We start from the raw sequence: 11,445 nt of genomic DNA on the forward strand, positions 1-11,445 counted from the left end.
CTAGTACTTTGAGTTTTCTTGCCAGCCAGGAGTGCGATGTGTACATGATTCAGGAAAGCTCCATCCCCTTTGCAACGTCATACTCCCACCTAGAGCAGCAGTGGACCCTAGGGCCTTCCTTTTGGTCTGGGGGGAACAGCAGTAGGTCTGTGGGAGTGGCTACCTTAGTCAGAGGAAGGCGTTTCACGATGGACTCAGTCACCGAGCTGGAGGGCGGCAGGGCTCTTGTCGTCGACGGTTCGTGGGCAAGAGCGCCAGTTAGACTCATCAACGTGTACGCCCCTTCTGACGTAGGCGAGCGACGGGAGCTGTTTCAGGGCCAGGGCTGGGGAAGGACGGATGGATGACGCTGCGAGACTACTGGTAGAGATGGTGGGGGAGGCCTCCCTGACAGACGTCATTGGGACCATGGGGGCGGACGCCAGGAACTTCACCGGAGTCGCCCTGATGGTTCCTTGCGCTCCGGGATAGACTTCATCTTCACCTCTCAATCAGTGAAGCTCAAGCAACATCCAATGGTGACAGTTCATTTCTCTGACCACAGAGCTATCCACTTCCAAGGGGAACTGACGGGCACGTTCCTGACAGGTCCAGGCACTTGGAAACTGAATAGCTCTCTGCTGGAGAAAGAGGGTGTGATGGAGGTGTTGAGGGAGACATACACCCAGTGGCAGGCCATGAAAGACACATTCGAGTCCACAGGGGAATGGTGGGAATGGGTCAAGGGCAGGCTCCGGGATTTTTTCAAGAATGTGGGCAGGCAGGTTGAAAGGGGGAGAAAGAGGGAGTTCAGTAGACTACAGCAAGAGCTGCAAGAACTGCACGACCTCCAACTCCGGGGATGGGACGTCATGAGCCCCCTGGAAGAAGTCAAGAAAGAGCTGAGCGAGCACTTTCACGACGAATCCAGGAGGATCATTTTCCGTTCCAAGGTGGAGAACTTGGAGAAGGGGGAGAAATGCAACTCCTTCTTCTTTAAGAAAATCCACTCTGCGCACACCCCTCTGGTTCAACTGCGCAACAAGGAGGGACCCTCTGTGACACAAGGGAGGACATTAAGAAGGTAGTGACAGATTTCTATGGGGACCTCTACTCAGAGAAGAGGTCAGAGGGAGACCAGGCAGAAAAGTTTCTGTCTGGTATCCCAAGAACTGTTTCCCCAACAGTGAGAGAAGCCCTAAATGCCCCCCTGACTTTGGACGAGCTGCACCTTGCAGTGAAATCCTTCAAGCCAGGAAAGACACCGGGTAGTGACGGTCTCCCAGTCGAGTCTATGCCTCACTGTGGGACCTAGTGGGACCGGATCTCCTGCAGGTGTATGAGGAGATGGAGAGGGAGGGAATCAAGCCCCGCACTCTGAGGGAAGGAATGATTGCTCTCTTGTATAAACATAAGGGGGAGAGATGTGACCTAAAGAACTGGCGTCCCATCTCTCTCCTGAATGTAGACTACAAGATCCTTGCAAAGACGCTAGTGAACAGACTGAAGGGCGCCATGGGAGAGTTAGTACACCCAGACCAGACCTGTGGGGTCCCGGGGCGCAGGGGCGCAGATAGCCTGGCACTGATAAGGGACACGATCCAGTACATCACGGACCGCAAGATCCCGGCTGCCCTGGTCTGTCTAGATCAGGAGAAGGCATTCGACCGCGTCTCCCATGAGTTCATGGAGAGGGTACGACACGGGTTTGGGCTGGGGGAGCGCTTCTGCGGTTACGTTAAAGTAATGTATAAAGACATCTTCAGTTCAGTCATTGTAAATGGTTGTAAAACAGACCCCTTTCCTATCAGGTCCGGGGTAAGACAAGGCTGCCCGCTCTCGCCACCTCTGTTTGTTTTGGTTATAGAACTTCTTGCCGAGTACATCAGGAAGAACCCAAACATCAGAGGGATCCAGACACCCGTCGATGCGAAGAAGGAGGTCAAGTGCTCGCTGTACATGGACGATGTCACCCTCTTCTGCGCGGATGGAGAATCAGCCAAATCCCTGCTGGAGGCATGCACAGACTTCGGAAAGGCATCAGGGGCGTGAATCAACGTGGACAAGTCGCAGGCCAAACTCTTCGGGCGATGGGACCTCTGCAACGAGCCTCTCCCCTTCCCCATCGAGGCAGGACTGATGAAGATCCTCGGCGTCTGGTTTGGAGGACATGGGGCAGCAGCGAAGAGCTGGAATGAACACCTGGCCAAGGTGAAGCAGAAACTGGGTCTCTGGAGCCTGAGGAACCTGAGCATTGAGGGGAAGGCTCTGGTGCTCAGGAACGACGCCCTGCCCGTGCTGCAATATGTGACACAGGCCTGGCCACTCCTGGCCAACGTAGCACGGGCCATAAACAGCATGGTGTTCCACTTCGTCTGGCACTCAAAGATGGACAGGGTGAAACGGTCGGTCATGCACAAGGAGCACCGCAAAGGGGGGAAGGCAGTCCCCGACATCCCAACAATCCTCAGGGCTTTCTTTGTGTGTGGCTGCATCCGAATAACTCTGTTAAATATGAACAAGGACCACTCTGCCTACAAAGTCTTCCGCTTTTTCCTCCTCCCGGTGTGGAGACGGCTGGGATGGGATAAGTGGGAAAATGCAGTAACTTTCAACTGGGACCTTCCATTGTACTACAGGGAGGTGGAAAAGTTTGTGGGTGAATTTGGGCTGAACTGTGTCACTCCTTGCCTTTGGAAGCCCAGGACAATCCGCAAACTGATCAGGACCAGGGACACCACCGAACTAGTAAGCGACCTGCCCCAGCAACGGCAGCGCACGTGTGGGGGAATGTATCCTCCCCAAGTCTGACCAACAGACACAAGGACATAGCATGGATGTCTGTGAAGGGGGGCCTGCCAGTAAGGTCCTTCATGCACAGCAGAGGCCTGTGCCCGCACAGGAACTGTCCAAGGGGATGCCCCGCAGAAGAATCTGCACACCATCTCTTCTGGGCCTGCCCCTTTGCCCAGAGACTACGGGCTGTCTTACGCCAAGAACTGCTAGCCCTCATCCCCTACGAGAACATTACTGAACAGTCCATGATGTACGGGCTGTTTCCAGGGACACACACAGAGGAAGCTATCCAGGGGTGCTGGAGGCTCCTTTGCTGTATTAAAGACATTCTCCTGTTCGCCAGGACCCGCCTGGTGACCAATGGAGAGGTGGTGAACCGAGAAGGGTGCAGAAGGATGGTGCTCAGCCTGCTTAGAGACTATGCAGCCACGGACAAGCAGAAAAGTGAGGAAGGGGAAGAACTGTAACACCTCCCTACCCCACTAGACTCTTTAAAGTGGCCCCATTAAAAACTGCAAACGCTATCTGCAGACATTCTTGAACCTCAAACTGACGACTTGTAAAATGTTTAAATACATTGATTAAAAAGTTAAAGTGGACTGCCTTCCCTAAGGGGGAGGTACCACTTCCTTGAAAACTATGTATCGCAAACTTTTAAGTACTTAATAAAAGTCTTTGCAAAAAATTTTTTTTTTTTTAAATAATTGTTATTTTATCTTGAATACATGAGGTTTCTGTTTTAATAATTGGAAATCTGACTGTAGTAATCCATTAGAACTAGCTCTGATTTAAAGTGGTTGTATGTGGAAAACCGTTAGGTTTTATGAAGGCCCTCACCCACCAACCTAGTTGGTGGCATGCTTCATCATCGCCACCCGATTCGACGCCAGGTTACTGCGGAGCGGGTTTTTTTTGTTTGTGAGGGTGCTGTGAGTGTGCTCTGAGTGAGGTTTAAAATACTGTCCTAGGGGTCCCAAAGACTGTTTTAATGGTGGGCCCCAGGCAGTCAATAAAAACAAAGGCTTTTGGACGTGCACGGTGGGCTTCAGGCCTCCGACGTCCTGTGCGATCAACTAGTTTCAGCCAGGCATTTTCTTCTACTGGCTTTCTTCAGGACCTTATATGTGTAGGGTATTACAGGGGTTTGTATGAGTTTGTCAGTGCCCTGTGTGTAACACACACACTATGGTGCTTATATGTGCAAGAGGTGTTTCCTCTCGAGTTGTACCTGTGGGGGTAAAGAAAACAGACATAACATTTAAGTAAAGGCTCCTTGTAGCAGGCTAAAAGCATTCAGTGAGGCCGCGCTGGGTGCCTAGAGGTGACCACAGACAAGGCGGTTGTGTTGGCGTCAGTGGCGGGTAGTGAAAGTGTGGCCGATCTCAAAATATGCGTTAATGTATGTGAAATTAATCCTAAGTACCGTAACCAAAGTAAACAGTGGTGAAGGAATAAAACATTAAAAGGGGAGTTGCTTACACCAGATTTTAGCGAACAACTCAGCATGGAGCTCAGCCGGGGGCCAGGACCATGAGCACTATAAATTGGGGGAAGAAAAGGAAAAAGGCTGTTGGGGGAGGGGGGTAGTCTGGACCCAACAAGGTAACGGTAAAAGGATGCACACACAAACACGGCCGGGGGCAGCATCAATCAATCAATCAATCAAGACATTTATAGAGCGCACTACTCACCCGTAGGGTCTCAAGGCGCTAGGAGTGGGGTGCCGTTACTGCTCGAACAGCCAGGTCTTGAGCTTCTTCCTGAAGGAGAGGTGGTCTTGGGTCAGGCGCAGGTCGGTCGGGAGGGAGTTCCAGGTCTTGGCGGCCAGGTAGGAGAAGGACCTTCCTCCTGTTGTCGCTCTTCGGATGCGTGGGACGGCGGCGAGGGCGTGGCTGGTGGATCTGAGGTGGCGCTTGGGAGCGTAGAAGTTGACTCGGTTGTTGAGGTAGCTCGGGCCTTGGTCGTGTAGGGCTTTGTGTGCGTGGGTGAGGAGCCGGAAGGTGATTCTTTTGTTGACGGGGAGCCAGTGTAGGTCTCTCAGATGTCCGGAGATGTGGCTGTTTCGTGGGATGTCGAGGATGAGTCTGGCTGAAGCGTTCTGGATCTGCTGGAGTCTCTTCTGGAGCTTGGCGGTGGTTCCGGCGTAGAGGGCGTTGCCGTAGTCCAGTCGGCTGGTGACGAGGGCCTGGGTGACAGTCTTCCTGGTCTCGGTGGGGATCCACCAGAAGATCTTCCGTAGCATGTGTAGGATGTTGAAGCATGACGAGGAGACGGCGTTGACTTGTCTGGTCATGGAGAGGGAAGAGTCCAGGATGAAGCCCAGGTTGCGAGCGTGGTCCGTCGGTTTGGGTGCGGAGCCCAGGGCGGGGGGCCACCAGGAGTCGTCCCAGGCGGAGGGCAAGGAGCCCAGGATGAGGACCTCCGTCTTGTCTGAGTTCAGTTTCAGGCGGCTGGTCGTCATCCACTCGGCTACCTCTTTCATCCCTTCGTGCAGGTTGGCTCTGGCGGCGGCGGGGTCGTTGGTCAGGGAGAGGATCAGCTGGGTGTCGTCGGCGTAGGATATTATGTTGAGGTTGTGTTGGCGTGCGATGGCCGCGAGGGGGCTCATGTAGACGTTGAAGAGGGTGGGACTCAACGAGGATCCTTGAGGGACGCCGCAGATGACTTCGGTGGCCTCTGACTTGTACGGTGGTAGGCGGACTCTCTGTGTTCTTCCGTCGAGGAAGGAGGTGATCCATTCCAGCGCCTTCTCCTGGATTCCGATGTTGCCGAGGCGCTGCACTAGGGTGCGGTGGCAGACAGTGTTGAATGCCGCGGAGAGGTCTAGGAGGATGAGGGCCGCTGTTTCTCCGTTGTCCATCAGGGCTCGGATGTCATCGGTGGCAGTGATGAGGGCGGTCTCGGTGCTGTGGTTGGCTCGGAAGCCAGACTGTGAGGGGTCGAGGGATCCATTCGTCTCGAGGAAGGCGGGCAGCTGTTTATTGACGGTCTTTTCGATGACTTTGGCTGGGAACGGGAGGAGCGAGATGGGACGGTAATTCTTGAGTTCGGTGGGGTCCGCTGTAGGTTTCTTGAGTAGAGCGCTGAGTTCTGCGTGCTTCCAGCTCTCCGGGAAGGTGGCGGTGTCGAAGGAGGTGTTGATAATGTCCTGCAGGTGGGGTGCGATAACAGCGTCGGCCTTGTTGAAGACGTGGTGGGGGCAGGGGTCGGTCGGAGATCCGGAGTGGACAGAGTTCATTGTGCGGATGGTGTCTTCGGTGCTGATCGGAGTCCAGGCGCAGAGGGTGGTGGTGGGTGGCGTTGCTGCGGTCGTGGCGTGCGTCGGTTGGATGCTGAAGCTGTTGTGTATGTCCGCGATCTTGTTGTGGAAGTAGGAGGCGAGGGAGTTGCAGAGGTCTTGCGACGGGGTGATGTCGTTGTTTCCGGCGTTGGGGTTGGAGAGCTCTTTCACGATGTTGAAGAGTTCCTTGCAGTTGTGTGCGTTGTTGTCCAACCGGTCCTTGTATGCATTTTTCTTGGTGGCGCGGATCAGTTGGTGGTGTTTCCGGGTGGCGAGCTTGAGGGTGGTCATGTTGTCCATTGTTGGTTCCCTTCTCCATACTTTCTCGAGGGCTCGGCATGAATGGTGGCTGTACCGTTAACAAAGTCGAGCTCAGGTACTTACTGCGCGATGTCGCTGGGCCCGCAATGAACCTGTTGTCCGGGCAGAGGCTCCGTGAGAAATGAGCTTCAGTGTGGAGAGCGCTTAAATACCAGGAGAAAGTGCCAGGTGTTGCTTGTTAGCAGTGTCAGATGTTCTGGCCTGGGCACTTGTAGCGGGCGTGTTCAGCTTCCTGTTGTCTTGAGGAGGTGCCTGTTGTAGAGGAAATGTATGTATGTATGTATACTTGTAAAGCGCACTGTTACCCCATCACTCGGGGCGTCCTGGCGCTGTATACCGCTGGGGAACCCGTCCTGGCTTTCCCTGTGAGAAGGCACCCACAAGGTGAAGCCAGGCATCGCCGGCGCTGCTAGGGCCGTTGTGGAGATTAAGCAAGCTGCAGAGTGGGACCCATGGTTAGCGTAGGCACCTAGGCGAGAATTATCGAGTCCGCGGACATTGACCCAAGACCCTGCCGTGTCGGGAATTGAACCCTGGTCCTGAGCCGACCTCTGCTTCAGGTTATGCCGCTTCTAACCAGTGAGCCTCACTTCTCCACTTCTTGAGAAGAAAGACCCGCAGTAGAGGAAATAGAAGAAAAATAGAAGAAAGGTGTGCATGCTGGTGTATGTAGCGCTTTTTCAAATTTTTCTCATTGGCGCTGCTAGGCAGGATTACAAAAGCCTAGATTGTTTATATGCGCGTGCAAGTGTGCGGTCATGTAGGAGAGTGCTAATCCATATTGGGGCAGTCGCGCTCCATCTGTGCACTGTAATTGAGGGACGCCCTCTCTATTTATGCATATTGCAGCAGCTAGGCGGGACAAAGATGGTAACGGGCGCTAGTATGCAGTGATATTGATGCATATTGGTTCTCCCATGAAGGGAGGTGATGAACCCACTGTGTGGGGGCTCATGGGGATGTGCAGGGGGATTACACCTGTACACCTGTGGTGTTTCATGCGCTCTCCTTGGAAGGGACATCGCGGGGTCGTGATGGTCCCTTATGGGTGTATACGCTGGCACGGTGTAGTAAGTCGGGCCGTGGAGGCTCAGTGCCCTGTCGGTGGAGTAAGGTTCGGGGGGCATCTTTGGGCGAGATCTAGTGTCGTCTCACAGAGTGTTGGGTTAGCGCATTCTAAGAAGGAACTGTGAGTGACTTGGTCACAACCTAGGTGTTAGATCCAGTACGTCTCACTGTGGACGTTTGGCCTTGGAACATGTGGCAGGGCAGGGGCATTCCAGGCCCAGCAAGGGCGCTGTTGGTGAGATGGCACTGGGAGAGTGTGATGTGTCAGGTATTGACAGGGGGGAGGCCTTATCTACTGAGGATGTACCACAGAATATTATCATTCCAACCCTCCGTGTGGGTTGAAAATCTGTAGATCCAGCGTTGTTCTTTGGACAGTAGGTGCTTCTCGTTGTCTGTAGGGTGGACAGGGATCTGCTCGATGACTGTCGATCTAAGGTCATTGGTGGTATGTCCATGCCTTAAGAAGGGCTCTGTGAGTTTGCTGATAGTCTTCTTGCACCGAACCGTACTTCTGTTTTCAGTGATTCTGGTGCGTACTTTTCTCGTGGTCATCCCCACGTATCGGAGCTGGCATGGGCACTCAATCAAGTACACTAGGCTGGTAGAATTGCAGTTCATGTGCTTGCGTTGGTGCCATGTTTTACCCGTATCCAGACTGAGGGTTTTGGTATGTTATAATAGCTTATATAGCGCTCAGCTGCCCCAGCAAAGGGACGTCCCGGCGCTTTGTAGCAGATAGATAACTGACTCGATGAGATTCAGCAGGGCATAATTCCAGAAAAGCTTAGTTTAGTGGGAAGAGATGGGTTTTGATTGCCTTTCTGAAGTCCAACAGGCCTTCCCGTTCTCGTATGTGGGCTGGTAATAAGTTCCACAATTTTGCTGCTAAGTAGCGGAAGGAGCGTCCTCCCACTCGGCAGCGCTTAATCCGGGGTACCCTGACCAGATGTTGACCTGCAGAGCGTAATACGTGGGTTGGAACATACAGGGTCAAAAGGTTGCAGAGCATTTTAGGAGTAGCAAGTTTTAAGATTTTGAAAGAAAGGCATAGAGTCTTAAACTGAATTCGCTGAGCCATAGGCAGCCAATGAAGCCTCCGGATGGTATCAGAGATGGAGCAGAATCGGGGAAGGCCTACTAAGGCTCTAGCAGCCGCATTTTGGGTGCGCTGCATCCGAGAGATCTCTGCTCGATTGGCTCCCAGCAGTAGGGAACAGGCGTAGTCCAAACGGGAAAGAACCGTGGACTGGACTATCAGCTGCCTTGTAGATGAGTCAAAGAACTTTAAAATAAGTCTTAGACCGCGTAGAATGCCAAAGCATGTAGCAAGGAATCCAGCCAGACCCCCAAGTTTTTGACTTCTGCTTTGGGTTCTGGGGCTTTACCCAGAGCATTGGGCCACCAGTGATCACCCCATAGGTCTACGTTTTTTCCAACCAGTAGCACCTCTGTCTTATTTGCATTTAGTTGCAGACAGTTAGATGTCATCCAGTCTGCCACGGCAGTCAGGCCGCTTTTAAACCTGGAGACATTTGGGGCCGATCCATCCGTTAGGGCAACCACTAGCTGCGTGTCGTCAGCATATATGACGATGGCGAGGTCCCATTGTTTGGCGACAGCAGCTAACGGCTGAACATAAAGATTAAACAATGTGGGGCTCAATGCCGAGCCTTGGGGGACACCCTGCTCAATAGGATGTGCCTGAGATAGGAAAGGAGGGGTGGAAACACGAAATGACCTCTCGGTCAGAAAAGATCTGAACCAGGCAAGGGCCATATCAGTGATCCCTGCCTCCTCAAGCCGGTGGAGCAGAATCTTGGAAACAGTGTCAAAGGCGGCACTGAGATCTAACAGGATCAGTGCCGCCGTTTGACCATGGTCAAGGATAGATCACAGGTGTTCCGTCATGGCCAAGAGAGCGGTCTCGGTACTATGACCAGCGCGGAAACCATGTTGTGTTTCATCGAGAATGTTATTGGAGCTCAGAACGTTGGTGAGTATAGTATTAACATGTGATTCTGCCACATTCGCTACCCAGGGAAGAAGAGAGATAGGCCTGAAATTTTCAGGCTTCATTGGGTCTAAATTAGGTTTTTTAAGGATGGGAGAGACCCACGCCTGTTTCCATTTCACCGGAACAATGGCGGATGAGAAAGAGGCATTAATCAGCTGGTGTAGCGGGGCCATACAGGACAGAGAGGATTCTATGAACTGGGCAGCTTTCAGTGGATCAGCCGGAGAGCAGGACTTAATTTTCAGTCAATTGGCTAAATTCTTCCCATGAAATCTCAGGAATAGCCGTCAGATCAGAGGCTAAGGCTGGTCTAGTGAAAGGAGATGGACCGGGCATAGTCATGGAAGAAAAAGATTGATAAATAGCACAAATTTTCTCCACGAAGAAGGAGGCCAATTCTTCACATTGGGATTCTGACGTGGGAATAAGTGCTGGAGATTTTTTGGCACTGAGATCTGTGAGAATTTTGAAGATCACTTTAGCGGGGGTTGGAGCTCAATTTAATCTCAGAAGCCTAGTACTCCGCTCGAGCCCTGCATACAGCTCTATGATATGTTTTAAGTTCGGCTAGATAGTAAGCTTTTTTTCGGGAGCATAGACTTTCCTCCACTTGCGCTCATACCTTTTCCACGTCCTCTTCAGGGAAGTCAAGGTGTCATTATACCAGGGGTTAGAATCCTGTGTGCAACCCTTAATCCAGGTTGCCGGTATAAGAGTGTCAAGTGCCCGGGTGATCCAGGCACAGAATGAATCATATCCTGTCTCGACAATTACTAAAAGGGCCTAAAGGGTCCGCTCCTAAGAGTGCGTGGAAATCTTCAAGTCGAAACTTACGCCACGGTCTTTTAAATACCGAACGTTGAGTATTGTTGTGTGAAGATGCAGGTGTGGGAATGGTCATTTCAACTAGGAGATGGTCGGACCAGGCCATAGGAGTAGGGGTAATCACAGTGGCCATCTCAATGTTTGTAAATTGAGGGTCTAACAGATGACCTCCTTTATGTGTAGGGCTTTTAACTATTTGATGGAGCTGAAATGCGGCTAAATCGGCAAGCATGGTGCGAATAGTCTGATCCTGGTCCAGATCAAATTGGAGGTTAAGATCGCCAAAAATGCTAAAATTAGCCGATTCCACGGTAAATGCTCCAACTGCCTCTAAGAGAGCATTGTTAAAACCGGAGGCAGGTCCGGGAGGCCTAAATATTAATTAGGGCTCCCTGTTTTCCGTTTTTACGGATTTTTACATATAAATACAGACAGAAAACAATGGGTTTTCTTTTAAAAGTGGATAAATACAGAAAATGCTCCTTTAAAGGGACTCTCAATGCTGTCTTTGATGAATTATAGGTCAGCAGCTGAGCCTATGGACAGCATGGTTAATTAAAAAACAGGACAAAATGTATTTAAATAACAGCATATGTCAACATACATGTATGGTATAATGCTAGTATTTACCAGTGGATGTATTGTGAAGTGATATTTGACAGCTTAAATAGCTAAAACCCGACAGACATCAAAGTATGAGTGCGCCTCTCAGTTAAATAAATATGGAAATGTACAGTTTTTCAACTTCATTTATAAGCAAAACACAAAATAAATATGGATAAATACAGACGGAAATGTTGAAAAAAGAAATACCATAAAACCGGGAGCTCTAATATTAATAGACCGGAAAGGGTAAAATGAGTGCGCACAGAGATACTAAAGTGAGCACATTCACCTCGCTCCATATTAACTTTATCAAAAAGACAGGAGTAGCTAGACCTGGTGATCACAGCGATACCGCCTCCCCTAGTCGCTCTATTCACCAAAGAAATCGAGTATTCAGGGGGTAGCGCCAGATTCGGTGTGGCCGTCATATCATCACTCAGCCAAGTCTCAGTCAGAAAGAAAATATCAGGAGTTTCATCAATGATACGGTCATATATTTCCGCATGGTGTTTAGCTAATGACCTTACATTTAACTGTAGTATTTTAAGCCGAT

The 11,445-nt window shown here is 51.2% G+C and overlaps 1 pseudogene; it reads left to right on the plus strand.

Moving 5' to 3' along the window:
* Nucleotides 1–1,882: 1,882 nt before the first annotated feature.
* LOC144806243 (uncharacterized) lies at nucleotides 1,883–3,242 on the plus strand (annotated as a pseudogene).
* The last annotated feature ends 8,203 nt before the right edge of the window (nucleotides 3,243–11,445 follow it).

This window comes from Lissotriton helveticus (genome assembly GCF_964261635.1).
Source record: "Lissotriton helveticus chromosome 1_1 unlocalized genomic scaffold, aLisHel1.1 SUPER_1_unloc_55, whole genome shotgun sequence".
Taxonomy (NCBI): domain Eukaryota; kingdom Metazoa; phylum Chordata; class Amphibia; order Caudata; family Salamandridae; genus Lissotriton; species Lissotriton helveticus.